Source organism: Trachurus trachurus, assembly GCF_905171665.1.
Source record: "Trachurus trachurus genome assembly, chromosome: 1".
NCBI classification, from domain to species: Eukaryota; Metazoa; Chordata; class Actinopteri; order Carangiformes; family Carangidae; genus Trachurus; species Trachurus trachurus.
In genome coordinates this window covers 27,536,976-27,550,289 of record NC_139891.1, presented here as the reverse complement: position 1 = coordinate 27,550,289, position 13,314 = coordinate 27,536,976, and the positions used below count along the sequence as shown (strand labels likewise).

General features: G+C 43.6%; 1 protein-coding gene across 28 annotated transcripts in view; it reads left to right on the top strand.

Annotated features, from left to right (window-relative positions):
- LOC310993105 (perforin-1-like) overlaps positions 1-13,314 on the top strand; it is a 113,424-nt gene that overhangs the window by 30,216 nt on the left and 69,894 nt on the right. The window lies entirely within an intron of this gene.

Sequence of the window (13,314 nt, the reverse complement as noted above, 5' to 3'; positions counted from 1 at the left end):
CTTTAATGAACTCGTATCATCATGAAAATTGATACACAGGTCAAGGGTGGTGAGCTCTGACATCTGATAGGGGCGTCACCCATGCGGGGGGGCAAAATGCCTCTATAGCGCCCCCTTGAAATTTTCAAAAACTCTTCCCCATAGGGTTTTTATTTAGAGTTGGAACATGAAAATTGGTACACGTGTATGTTGTCCAGTCGCACAAAAAACTCTCTAGCACCAATGGTCAAGTCCAAACAGGCAGTCGGCCGTTTTTCTTGTAATTTTTGGTGTGATTTCCACATGTTGTATTTTAACAAACCGGTCCTAGGGATTTTATCCAATCGACTTTAAATTTACAACATATCATCCAGAGACCATGCTGATCAAAAGTTGTGCTCTGCATGTCTGTAGGTCAAAGGGCGTGGCTGCTATGGCACCGCCATTTTTGATCCATCGCCATGCATATTCGAGCAGCTCTCTCTCCCACATACTTCATCCAAACTGCTTCATATTTTCTGTTCATGATAAGAGCCCTGCCCTGAACGTCTCCATGCGCTCACAGGCAATCTTGCTCACGGCGCCCCCTTGTGAAAATAGGAAATGCCATATTTTACATTGACATTGTCCAATTTGCTCGAAACTTCACATGTGCGATGACCATGTGGATTGGCCATCGGGAGTACCAGGACTTTTCCCGGTGGGCCGGTCACTAATGGGCCCATAGACGGCCGTTTTTTATTTTATTTTTATTTTATTTTTATTTATTTAACTTTCTTTTTTTTTTTGCCAAGCCTCGCCTTGCCTTGGTAACTATTGTAACTCTCCCGGGCCGGGGAGAGAGACATGCATCGGCTCGGCCCACAGTGCTCAGCTGCAGACACAGCAGAGAGGTGACAATTGGCCCAGTGGCTTGTCTGTCTAAAGAATAATGGCCCAATGAGAGGCTACAGAGGCCCAGGAGTCCCACCCACGCATGTTCTAGACCCCCACTCGTCCAATCACTTTTAATGATGAGAAGTCAATGATGAGAGAGAGAGCGAGAGAAAAAAAACAACACACCAGCGCACGAAAAACAAAAACAGAGAAGGAAAGTAAAAAAAAACGCAAAGGCGGGGCAGAAAAATTGAGGGAAAGGAAAAGAAAAGCTCTAGCAGCACAGACTGCTAAAAGTAAAACAATTACGCAGATGTTTAGCAGCACCAATGCTGCAGCTTCAGCAATGGGTCCTTCACGTGAGTCTGAAGAGAGTGAGGCTCCCATTACCACTGCCCTTATGGTGTGAATACCGTGGTAAGAAGGTATGTGCCTTCCAGAGTGGTGTGGATAAACATTCATTAAAATAAATGGTTCAGAACGGTTGCTTAACTGTCTATGAACTTTACTTGATGATGTAGGATGTAGAAGGGACCTTGTCCTCACCTTTTAGTTTAACATGTGGAGTTCCCCAGGGGAGTATTTTAGGTCCGTTATTCTTTTTACTATATGTGAATGACATGCCGTCAGCCATAGATTGCCATCTGTATCTATTTGCTGATGATTCGGCCATTCTGGTCTCTCATAAAGAGAAATCAGAGGTGGAAAGGCTGCTTAGTATTGAACTTTCCAAACTCAGTGAATGGCTGGTGGATAATAAGCTGTCTCTTCATCTTCGCAAAACAGAATCAATTCTTTTCGGGTCCAGTTACAAATTAAGAAAGTCACAAGATTTTAGGGTCACACTAAGTAATTTTATAATCACAGCCAGGGAAATGGTCACCTACCTAGGCTGTATCTTAGACAACAAATTAACAGGGGAGTTTATGGCCCGAAGAGTCATTTCAAAGGTGAGCCAAAGGACTAAGTTCCTGGCAAGAATTTCTAGCCTATTGGATAGCTACACCCTTAAAACCTTAGCTGATGCCCTTGTACAATGCCACTTTGACTTTGCCTGTACATCTTGGTACACTGGCACCTCTAAAGGCCTCAAAGTAAAGCTACAGACATGTCAAAACAAATTGATTAGAGTACATAAACTTCATCCCAGAACACACCTCCATCCTGACCACTTCTCCAGCCTCAGGTGGCTCAAAGTGGAGGAGAGAGTTTCTCAACTCAAGCTGTGTTTAGTTTATAAAATAAAAAATGACCTGGCACCAAAGTATTTAGTAAACTACTTCTCCAAAGTCAGTGACACACACAATTACTCCACCAGGGGGAGCTCCACTGACTACAGGCTCTGCCGTTTTAAGAGCTGTATGGGAAAGTTTTCCTTTCTTTACTCAGCAGCTGTCTTGTGGAATGGCCTTCCTTTAAATCTTAAAACTGTTACCTCCTCCTACTCTCTTTTTAAGTCCTCAATAAAAAAATGGTTAGCCAATCGATAAATTAAATCAAAAGAGCAGTGAAGCACTAGATTATGTAGGCTATTGTTTGTTTGTATGTCTGTCAAATGTTTTGTTGTTTTTGTTTGGGACCTAATTCCCTTGTCTTATCTATTTCGTCTTGTTCTTTTTCTTCAATGTGGTAGTCTATGTGTCCTAGTGTCATTCCATGTGCTGTGTGTTGTCTTCCTTGTTTTAATTCCATGTTGTCTACCATCTCACAGGACCACAATGGAAACAAGCCTTTCGGCTTTATTGTGTTTTAATCCTTTTGAACACTTTTTAACGTTGTTCAATAAAGTTTTCAATTCAATTCAATTCAATACTTGACATAATAAATAGCAAACTCTGGATGGTGTGGTGTGTTACAACTAAATCTAGTTATTTAAAGTATTGGAAAACAATAACCATATACTATCCTGATTAGTTGCTTTTATTAAAGTGCCAACATGCACCTTTCTTCGTGCCTACACAACTTAACAAATATGTACGTGTGACCGGGTGAGTCATCTCCCTCCTGGTCACTGCATGGCGCTGTTGTCAGCCTGGCGCAGGTTAATGGGGGGACGGCACTGTTAGGTGATTGAAACAGCTGTGTTGGTCGATATTTTCCCTCTCTGCTTCTGCTGTGCGGTGCGTCCGGTGAGCTGGCCGGCGTGCTTGTTTGTGTCCTCCCGTCGTACCATTAAGGTAGGAATTCTGCGTATTTGCTGGTTTGTGTTTGCTGTTATTGGGCCTGAGGCCTCATCCCTTTGCTCCGTTGCAGTGTTGGAGCAACGGCGAGCTGGTGGAGCGACGCTGTGTGTGTGATTGGGACAGGTGTGTTTGGTCGCTGTTCTCCCTCTCTGCCTCTGCTGTGCGGCGCATTCGGTGAGCGGGCTGGCGTGCATGCCCGAGTCTCCCCGTCGTATCACTAAGGTAAGCATGCCGTGTTAGTTATTGTTTGGTGTTTTACTTTTATTGGCCCTGGGGCTTCATCCTCCCGCTCCGTTGCAGTGCTCGGAGCGGCGGTGAGCCGGAGGGAGCGAGCGGTTCTGGTGGGCGCGTGTTGGGTGCAGTAGAGCTCAGAGGTAGGCTGCTCTAATTGTCTGCTGTTGCAGTTTTACATCATTGCACTAGTTGTGACACTGTCTCTCTCTTGCTTTACAGCGGGGCGCTGTAACCAGCGGCCCCCACTCTCCTAGTTCTGCACACTATCCTGCGTCCTGGTGTGTTCCGGTCATCGGCCACCATGATGTTTGCTGCTGTTTTGTTTGGCTCGATTACATGGTTTTGATTAACTCATTGGCTGCCATTGACGTCTATAGACGTCAATCTAATTACAACCGTTCACTGCCATTGACGTCGATAGACGTCAATTGCGTTTTTCAACGGGAAGGGCTGGAGGACGGTGTGGCGGAGCTTGTCCATCAATATCAGGCTTGTAAACTAGTGTAATGACGTGTAGGTGCCCTGTAGGCCCTGTAGGTGGCAGCAGTGCCCTCTTTGGATGAGAGATCAGCATTGATTATGAGAAGAAGAAGCGAGATGACAAAAGATATGCTAAAGAAACTTATGCACGGAGCCTGTGTGTTCCGCACGTCGGCACATTATGTACCGTGTGTGTCGCGGTAGTTCGGAGAGGAAGAGGGTCGCGATCGTGAGAAAACGACGGAGATCATTGAAAAAGACACCGACGACCGACACCGACGCTGGACACCGGCGATCAAGCCGGGCCGAGTGGTGAGAGCAGCAGCTGACGGTGCGTCACCACAGACCAGAGCCCAGCTCAACTGACGGCTCGGTGGACGTGACCCGAGCGATTCCGTCCGGATCAACCAGGAGCAGCAGAGACTCGTCCACACGCTCCAGAAAGACATGAAGGTAATAATATAATACATCAATGGTAAAAATAATAAAATAAACTAACTTGCTAGCGAGCTAACTTTTACTGCTTAGAGAAGGGCGGATCGCTTTGATCGGAAAGGTTAAAAAAAAAAAAAACTCCACATCACACTTGACTACATCTAAGAGATGTATTTTTATGGTAATTCTATATATTTCTATAATTTACAGGTGGTGGATCGAGCAGTGGTCGACCATGGGGCAGAGGTTATGTGACAGCTACAAACGTACAAAAAAGTTAATGCATTTTTACTGATATTTGTAAATAAATTATTATTTTGCCATCAAAAGTCCTTTCTCAGTGTTGTTTTTGTTGTTTTATAGAAGGAGAACACTGTTCAGATGTGTGAGGTGTCACTAAAGCAAAAAATATCAACGTCAAAGTCACTGTTCTGCTTGACATGTTTCTTTCCACAAAAAGCTTGTTTTCTCAGTGTTTTGGTCAAAAACTGCTGTTTTTGGCGAAACCAGCCTACGTTCTACTGCTGTTTACAAAAGAACGGAAAAAGGTAGAAACAAACTTTTTTTTCCTATTGAACAAAGAGAGTCTACTCTTTCTCTTGGTAGTTTCGGTGTTTATATAGTCATAGAACACAATATTCTGTGGGTCTTATAAGATCGTTCAAAATGCTCTAAAACGGCTGGCAGTATGGGGCTCTCTGATCTGAAAATGGCTGGCAGCCAATGAGTTAAATGATTGTTGTTGCCGACGATAGTGACCTCGGAGACATTTAACAATTTATTTATTTTCTTACTTGTTTTCCTTTTTCTTTTGTGGGGGGGCGGGTTTGATAATTGTTTAATTGTTCTCCTCTAATTTGTATTTGAATATTTTAAGAAGACTTCATTATGTTGGTTTTGTATTATAAATAATATCTAATTGTTCTTGGTGTGTGTGTGTGAGGAGGTCAGCTAGACTGCGGCCATCTTAATTTTTCCCTCTCTCCCTGTGGACAGGTGCTGTAGTCCAGCGCGGCGGCCCAATCCCTGGTGGTGGCTTCTTCACTTCTCCATTGCGTGTGTATGCAGTGTCACGGGTGATATTATTTTTCTTGGTTTGTTTCTCCTTCCCCTTGGTTTGGTTTAAGGTCGCCGTGGCTGGCCCAGCCCTGTCCATTCCCCTTTCTTTGGCCCAGTCTTTTGTGAATGTGAAATATTTTGGCAACTATTGAAGTTTTATAGAAACAATATTGTGACAATAAATTATCATTCTTTTGATACCTGAACTCTCCCCTGTGGTGATTCGAGCCTGCGTGACCTTTTTCATTTTTATAAAAAAAACAGTAACTATTTCCTGGGGCGAAACTCCCCAGGTGGCGTTGTTGGCAACCACTCACCACTACTCACCACTCCACCTCGCCACATCTGCTTTACATATTTTTTTTCAGCCAGTGTTTATTGTTTATTGTCCTTTCAACAGTGTAACATTATACAGTTAAAATTAATAAAACACTGATTAAAGGAGCATTATCGCAAATACAGCAGTAATAGCATAAAATAAGATGAAATATGCAAAAGATGGGTCGGGGGGAGCCATAACTAAATGTACAAAAAAAATCGCCAACAGTATAGTGTCCGTGGGGCAAATGCAGCATTAGTCTTTGTTATGATCCAAGCCGGCCCGGCGCTTGCTGCGTTAAAATGCACTCGGAACTCGCAAATCCGACCTCCGAACCGGACAAATATGCAACAGTAAGTAATGTAGCAGTGTTAGGGTGCTCACAGTCACTGAATCGCTGGTAGAACACTTTGTCTCCACGTCCCTGTGTCTTTCTTCAGCTGTCCTCTCAGCGTTATTAAGGAGGAGGAAGTTGCAGAACTGTTGTTGTCGTTGTTGTGGTTGTGCGTGATGTAGAGCTGCCGCTTCCACTAGCGAGTTTTCTTTTTCCCGCGATTGCACGTTCATTCGGCCTGGTGAGGGAGGAGGAGGGGGGAGGAGGGGGGAGGGGGAGGACTAAACGAGGCTGCTCTCTCTCTCTCTGACAGCTGCCCACTTGTTTATATCTGATAAGCTCCGCCTGGCTCCATCTAGTGGCCGAATTAAGGATTTGGATTTGCGATAATACTCCTTTAACTACTGTTGCAATAAAACATCTGCATACATATTACTCATGATGCAGCACACAAATTACAAGTATTTCCTCTAATGTCATGCTTCATTGTCTATACATTATGTTGAGCTGTACTGACTTTCTAAAATAAAATTAGTTTGTCAATTTTTCAGATCATTATACTGTTGTTTTCCATACTTTAGCCAACTAGCCAAAGTTCTGATTGCATGCAGACTTATTATGTGCATGTAATCTATTCCACACTATTCCTACTTTGTTGTATATTGTTTAGTATAGTGGTGTTATTAAGAGCTTGTGTGTTTGTATGTACATCAACGGGGTGAGTTGGCACAATATCCGCGCACAGATAGAAGAAGAAGTAAGAAGACACTTTATTTGTATAGCACCTTTCGCAGATAAAAACCACAAAGTGCTTCACAGTATTAAAACAATGGCAACAAGGCAGAGCAAAACAAAACAAGACAAACAAACAAGAAAAGCATAGATACAAAGACCCACAGGTTAACCAAATGCCTGTTTAAATAAGAGAGTCTTTAAGTTCTTTTTAAAAGTATCAACAGAATCCAAAGAGCGTAATGAAAAGGGTAAAGCGCACAGCAGGAAAAGATCTGTCACCTCTGGTTTTAAGGTGCATGTGGGGAACAACTAAGGGACTGTTCGTCAGTGCCACAAAAGGGATTCACAGGACTTTTTTGTTTTTACATGACCCCCCTGTCGGAGACAGTAAATTTTAACATGACCCTGCATTAAGCCTTATCAAAAGATACATGACCCCCCCCAGCCAGCCAGCCAGCCAGCCATCGACACGTGACATCGCATCACGTAGCGCGTGACACTACATTATTTCATTTTGACAACCATGCCCTCACTCTCGGAACATCTGCAATCTGACCTTACACACCACACTCCACCAAGACGGTGCCGTTTCAGTAGATTTATCATGGAGACACAATATAGATCCCCAATATGCGGTTAGTTTATCCAAATGACGCCTGTTTGGAAGTTTGCAGTGAAGCGAAGCTCCATCTGTGGAGCAGCTAACTAGGCTACCACCGGACGAGCACACTATCACAGAGGCTACCGCCGGGCTGCTGAGGTGGTCGGCCGGCTAAGCCGCGTCGTCGTCCCAGGGGAGAAAACGAGCACTTCAGTAAACTGGTTGCTGCCTCTGGATGAGCGCATCATCACAGAAGCAACAGCCGGGGCTGCTGTGGTGGTCAGTCGGCTAATCTGCGTCGTCCTCCCAGGGGAGAAAACGACCTGCATCATCAATGTAAATTGACTGACCGTTTCATTGTAAAACATTTATTTATTGATGTAACGGTGGTGATTGTTCAAAAATAGTTTTGATAGTGGATACAGACTGAGTAAGTTACCGTAGCTCAGGCGTCTGTCTCCCGTCAGGTAAAAGCTGCCGTTTATTCCTCAGATGAAGCTCATGAAGTTGTTGAGCCTCTCCGGTACAGTTATCCATCACTGCAGTTGAATTAGCCGCTAAACTGCTGGACGCAAAAACCGAGGGGGCCGTTTGTGTGTTTACAATTCACGAAAGCAGCGTGAACGTACTTGCCACTCACCTTTCATTCAAGAGTTACAGTATTGTCACTGTTTATTTTATTTTTTGTTTTTATGTTTGACAAATGAATGAAATAAATAAATAAACTAAAAAAAAAACTAAACTCTGTACAGTACTGAAGTTAAACTCACTCACCCATAAAAGACGTGCTAACCCGCATTCAAAGTCCCCATTGAGTTATTGGCGAAGCGGTTAGCATCGTCGCCTGCGGTGCGCGAGACTCGGGTTCGAAACCCACTCAGGGCAGACCAAAGCAACATCAAATAACGTTGTTGTTCGGGGGCCGTTGCTCTCAGTGTCATCAGTGCTTGCAGCTTTGAAATGTCCCGTTTTTGTTTTGTTTTTGTTTTTTGGGGGCATTGAAGTTTGTCCTCCAGACAAAAAGTTGAATGACCCTAACCTCGTAAACCAGCTTCTCGCGGAAATGCATTTCATTTCATTTCTCGGGAGAGTCTGGCCTCATCCCCCCTGCAAGCGTTTGGGGTGGGCGGGAGCTGGGCGGGAGTAGTAGCAAAGACAGTTTAATATCTTTGGTAGTAGCGTTGACAGACAACCCCATTCAGCCAATCAGCAAGTTGGTGTAGTGACGGGGCTTTGCACCAGTCGGTCCCTGATTGGCCAACGTGCTGTGTCAATCACAGCGGGCGATGCTGATTGGCTCGGCCTTCTGAGGGTTTCAGTCCAAACGCTTAGAATGGGGATGAGGCCAGACTCTCCCTCGGAATGAAATGAAATGCACTTCCGCGAGAGGCTGGTTTACGAGGCTAGAATGACCCCCCCTCGCTGACCCACCTCTCAACAAATAATATTATGACATGACCCCCCCCCCCCCCCCCCCCCCCCATTTTCCTCCGGTGGCCCATTCCATAAATAACGAACGGTCCCTAAAAGCCGTTGGTCAGAGGACCTCAGACTGCGGGTGGGGGTGTAAAACTGTATAAGATCAGACAGGTAAGAAGGAGCTTGACCCTGTAAGGCTCTAACAGTGAGAACTAAAATTTTGAAATTTATTCTAAAATGCAAAGGTTACCATTGCAGTGAGGCTAAAACAGGCGTGATATGTGCCCTTCTGTTTGTGTGAGTTAAAAGCCTTGCGGCAGAGTTCTGGATAACCTGGAGACGGTCAAGCTCTTTCTTATTAAAACAAGTAAAAAATACTGTTACAATAATCTACTGTATACATACGAGATGAGATAATTCAGCCTTTGACACTAGAGTTCTTAGCTTAAGGGGGGTACACACATAAAGATTTTATAAATCTCAACCTATTTTTTTATCTGTGAGAGACCCCACACATGAAGATAAAAAATCTGTGATTGAACAGTTTTGATCGTATTGTGTGTGGTGTGCTGCAATATTCCAAAAACAGCACACCACACACATTAAACATGGCTGCTCTATTGCCGGCTGTTGCTGGCTATGAGCGCTACCGTCTTTGCTATCGGCTATCTGTGTGAACCTCATGTACCGTGGCTCTCTGTGGGATTGCCGGTGTTGTGCGGAGAAGTGTCTTGCTGCGAGCAGCAAGCAGAGCTCGGCAAGCAGGCACTTCTCCACACAACACCGGCTTTCCACACACAAGACGACTTTTGACTGAAACAGCCACCGAAGTCGGCCCCGATAATCGTACATATTGAACATGTTTAATTTACGATTATCGGTTAATCGATTACCGAACGTTTTCCGAGCCGATTGTCGGGGGAATTTTGACTCTTAACACACCACACACTACAAGAGAATCTTATAAGATAATCTTAACAGCCTAAGATAATCGGGCGGTGTCTGTCCGTGGTCGGAAGGGGGAAAATCGGGGTAAAATCAGCCCGATTATCTTTATGTGTGTGGTAGGCATTAGAGATGTTCCTTAGTTGGAAGAAGCATTTTTTTGTTAATAGTTTTGAGTGGTGCTCAGGACATCGCTGTATCAAAAGTAACACCCAAGTTCCTGATCTTAGGTAGGACAGACGAGCCTAAGGTACCAATACACTGCTTGATCTGCGGGGTACTGCTATCGGGGGCGATGATTAATGTCTCTGTCTTATCTGAGTTCAGCTGTAGGTAATTCTCACTCAACCACTGCTTGATGCTCGACAAGCAGTTAATTAAAGAAAACTGTTTGTGTAACTCAGTCGCTTTGAACGAACAGTAGTACAATTGGATATCGTCAGCATAAAGATGATACGAAATATTCTTGAATTGTCTGATTAACTGTCCAAGGGGAAGTAGATATAAGAGAAACAAAACAGGTCCTAGGACAGAGCCCTGAGCTACCCCAAATGACAGTCCTGTGGTTTCAGACATGATTTATAGAAACACTAAAACTTCTCTCAGAAAGGTAAGAGGAGAACCACTTTAAAACCAAACCAGACATCCCAACCAAATCACGAAGTCTATTAATCAAACTGTGTGCTCACCAGAGTCAGCTGACATCAAGATGTCACTGGAGACTTTGAGGAGTGCAGTTTCGGTGGAATGCTTATTATGGAAACCGGACTGAAATGTGTCCAAGACCTCATGCTTCTCCGAAAACACTGTGAGTTGCTCCGCTACAGTTTTTTCTAGTAGTTTGGATAGGCAATTTAGAAATTGGCCTGTAGTTTTTTGGCTGTAATGGATGCAGACTGAGCTTTTTGAATGTGGGTTACACACGAGTGGCAACCCTCCGTGACGTCACCCACTGGTTTGTGAAGGGCCGTTTGTGAAGCCAGGAGATTGGCTTTCAGGGCGCCGCCATCTTTGGTCGAGGGGCGGGTTGGACCCGTGTCTCCGAGGCTGCTAATTTACCCAGCAACACCGGCTAACTGCCGAGCGGCTACGCTGCTAACATCGTTAGCATCTACAACTCGAGGTAAACTTTATATTTAACGGTTTAAGTAATCTCAGAAGCTTATTAAATACATGTCCATGTTTGAACTACATATACATAGATCCTATGAGGAGTAATGTGTCACATTATTGTAGCCGATGTTAGCATTAATAAGCTAATGTAAAGCTGTGAAACGTATTTTGATATTGTGTTTTAAATTGTTTTACAGAACCCAGAGACTAGTTTCTGTCTCAAACTGTGAAGCTGCAGCACATAAACTGTCATGGTCTGAGACTGGTGGGTTACGGCTCCTGGACTTGATGTTACCTCACCTGCATCACCGATGATCGGATGCTGGAGCTCCGACCTGACGACCACGTTACACTGCATTCACCCAGCTATTATTAGCTATTATTTTACATTACTATTATATATATGCACATATTTTTTGCAGGTTACCAACATGATGATGTACTGGAAATTCAGCTAATATAATACAAGCTTGTCTTTTGACAGTATGGCTCACCTTTACATCATCCACAGCTTATAAAACGTTTTCAATGCTGTGAAATGCTGAAATTACTAGTGCAGTTTAAACATGAAATTAATTTATTTACTAAGATTTGCTTTACTGATTTTTAATGGGCCAGATTACAATAACATTAACACCACGACACACTGCTGTAATCAATAATAAATTCAGGAAAAACTTTCCAGGACTATTTCTATGTATGCTTTCACTACACACAAGAAAAATACAAATGTTTAATCTTGTTACCCTCCTTGAAATAATAAAGCACCCAGAGATGAATATCAGAGCTTGTGCTTTCCTGATGTTTCTTGTCAATTAATCTATGATACTGAAAACACAATAATTCACCAAAGTGTCACATTACATTGACCATGAGGTTATGGTAAATATGTAAAAGAAATACTACAATTCAATCACAGTAACTTTATTATTACATTTTCAATGATAACAATCATCGACTGAATAAAGCATTTGTATTAACTGGACTATGAAAATAGCTGCTTCAAAATCTTCACTGTCAATTTTAAGTTCATCCTAAAAAGTGTGAGGTCAAATGTGGACATAGAATAATAAACAAACAGTTGGTCTGTTCTCTCATCAGAGGTTTTCTGGTTTCATCATCATCACAGCTCCACACATGATGTCCTCCTTCTGTTGGCACCAGTCACGGTAACAGAGAAGCTTTCCTCTGTAGCAGGATGGCTGGAGTTTTCATCAGTTTCAAATTCTGTTTACCGTATAATTTACTTTTTAAAACAGTGAGGACAGATACCACACGGACTGTAACTGGAGTTAGATTATCTTAACGGAATAACAACATGAACGCTCAGGACTAGCAGGATAGCTTCACAGCTGGATTAAGAACACAGTTTCACGGTGAGGAAATACAATGTAGAGGTGGATACGAATGAACATATTTTATCCAAGATAATTGACTGTGTAAAACTCTCTTTTTGGTCGGCGGTGGGAGGCTGCTACGATGCGACAGCGAGGCCATGCAGTGTGTGAGAGGAGCACCTCAGGACCGCCACCGTTAACCCTTTCATATTTCATGGCAAAAACATTATTTCATGTGACGAGTGGCGCGCTCCTTTCCAAAGTTTTAGTCAAGTGTACCGGCAATTTAGACCATTTTTGACGATTTATGTAGAGCCACAGTGTATTCTATATTATTGCCACCAACACATACTGTGGCCCATTTGAAAGGTGAAACTTTATGCTTCAAATGGCCACAAACCGTTTGTTTCTACGTGCCTCCGTTCCTGAAAACTCAAGCTAAACATGGCTGAGTTTCACCAAAATCCCTGCTTTTTTTCTAGAAAAGGAGATACAGCGTCTTTTATGAAAGGTGCTCTGTTTGTGCCTGTCACTCTTCTGACACTCGCATTTCTGGATCAAAGGGCTTGTGTAAGATAAATATCTACAACAATTGTTGTTCTATTCACAAATCCACCATCGGGGGCGGGGGGGCGCCACTAAACAACAATAACACTGACGCACCGTGCCGTGTCACAGCCTCTTGCCGCGGAATGTGATGGTCTCTCGGCCACAGCAGGTCGGGAACACCGGCCCCACCGGTGGTCGCGGTCCTTCTGTGGTACGGGTCGGTGCCGGCAGCCTGCTTTGGCCCAGAGACCATCACATTTTACCGCGGGAGGACCTTGGGGAGGACACCGTGTTTCTCCAGATGAAGACCGGGCGGGACTGTCGGCTGAGAGCTTCCTGTTCGGCTCCGAGCAGCTGGAGCCTCACGGGTGAGAGCAGAGCAGCTGCGCTGCATCCACATGCAGAACTCCGTTTGCAAAAGCAAACTAAAATGTACAGATTTACATAACATAATGGGCTCAAACACAAGAATTAAAATCAGTATTAGTGGTCTTTTAATGTTACAGTGTAAAATGTCTGCCTGTCATTATTATGGTCAAGTTCTGGCAACTGCAGCTGCCAGTCTTTTACTGTTGATAAAACCTTTATGCAGTAATTCAGGGACATTTTTACACTGCGAATATCTATTTTATAATTTACACCGTTGATTTTAAAGTCTTTTCATATTTCATGGCACAAACCTTATTTTATATAAAATTTAAATGTAAATGGTGTTT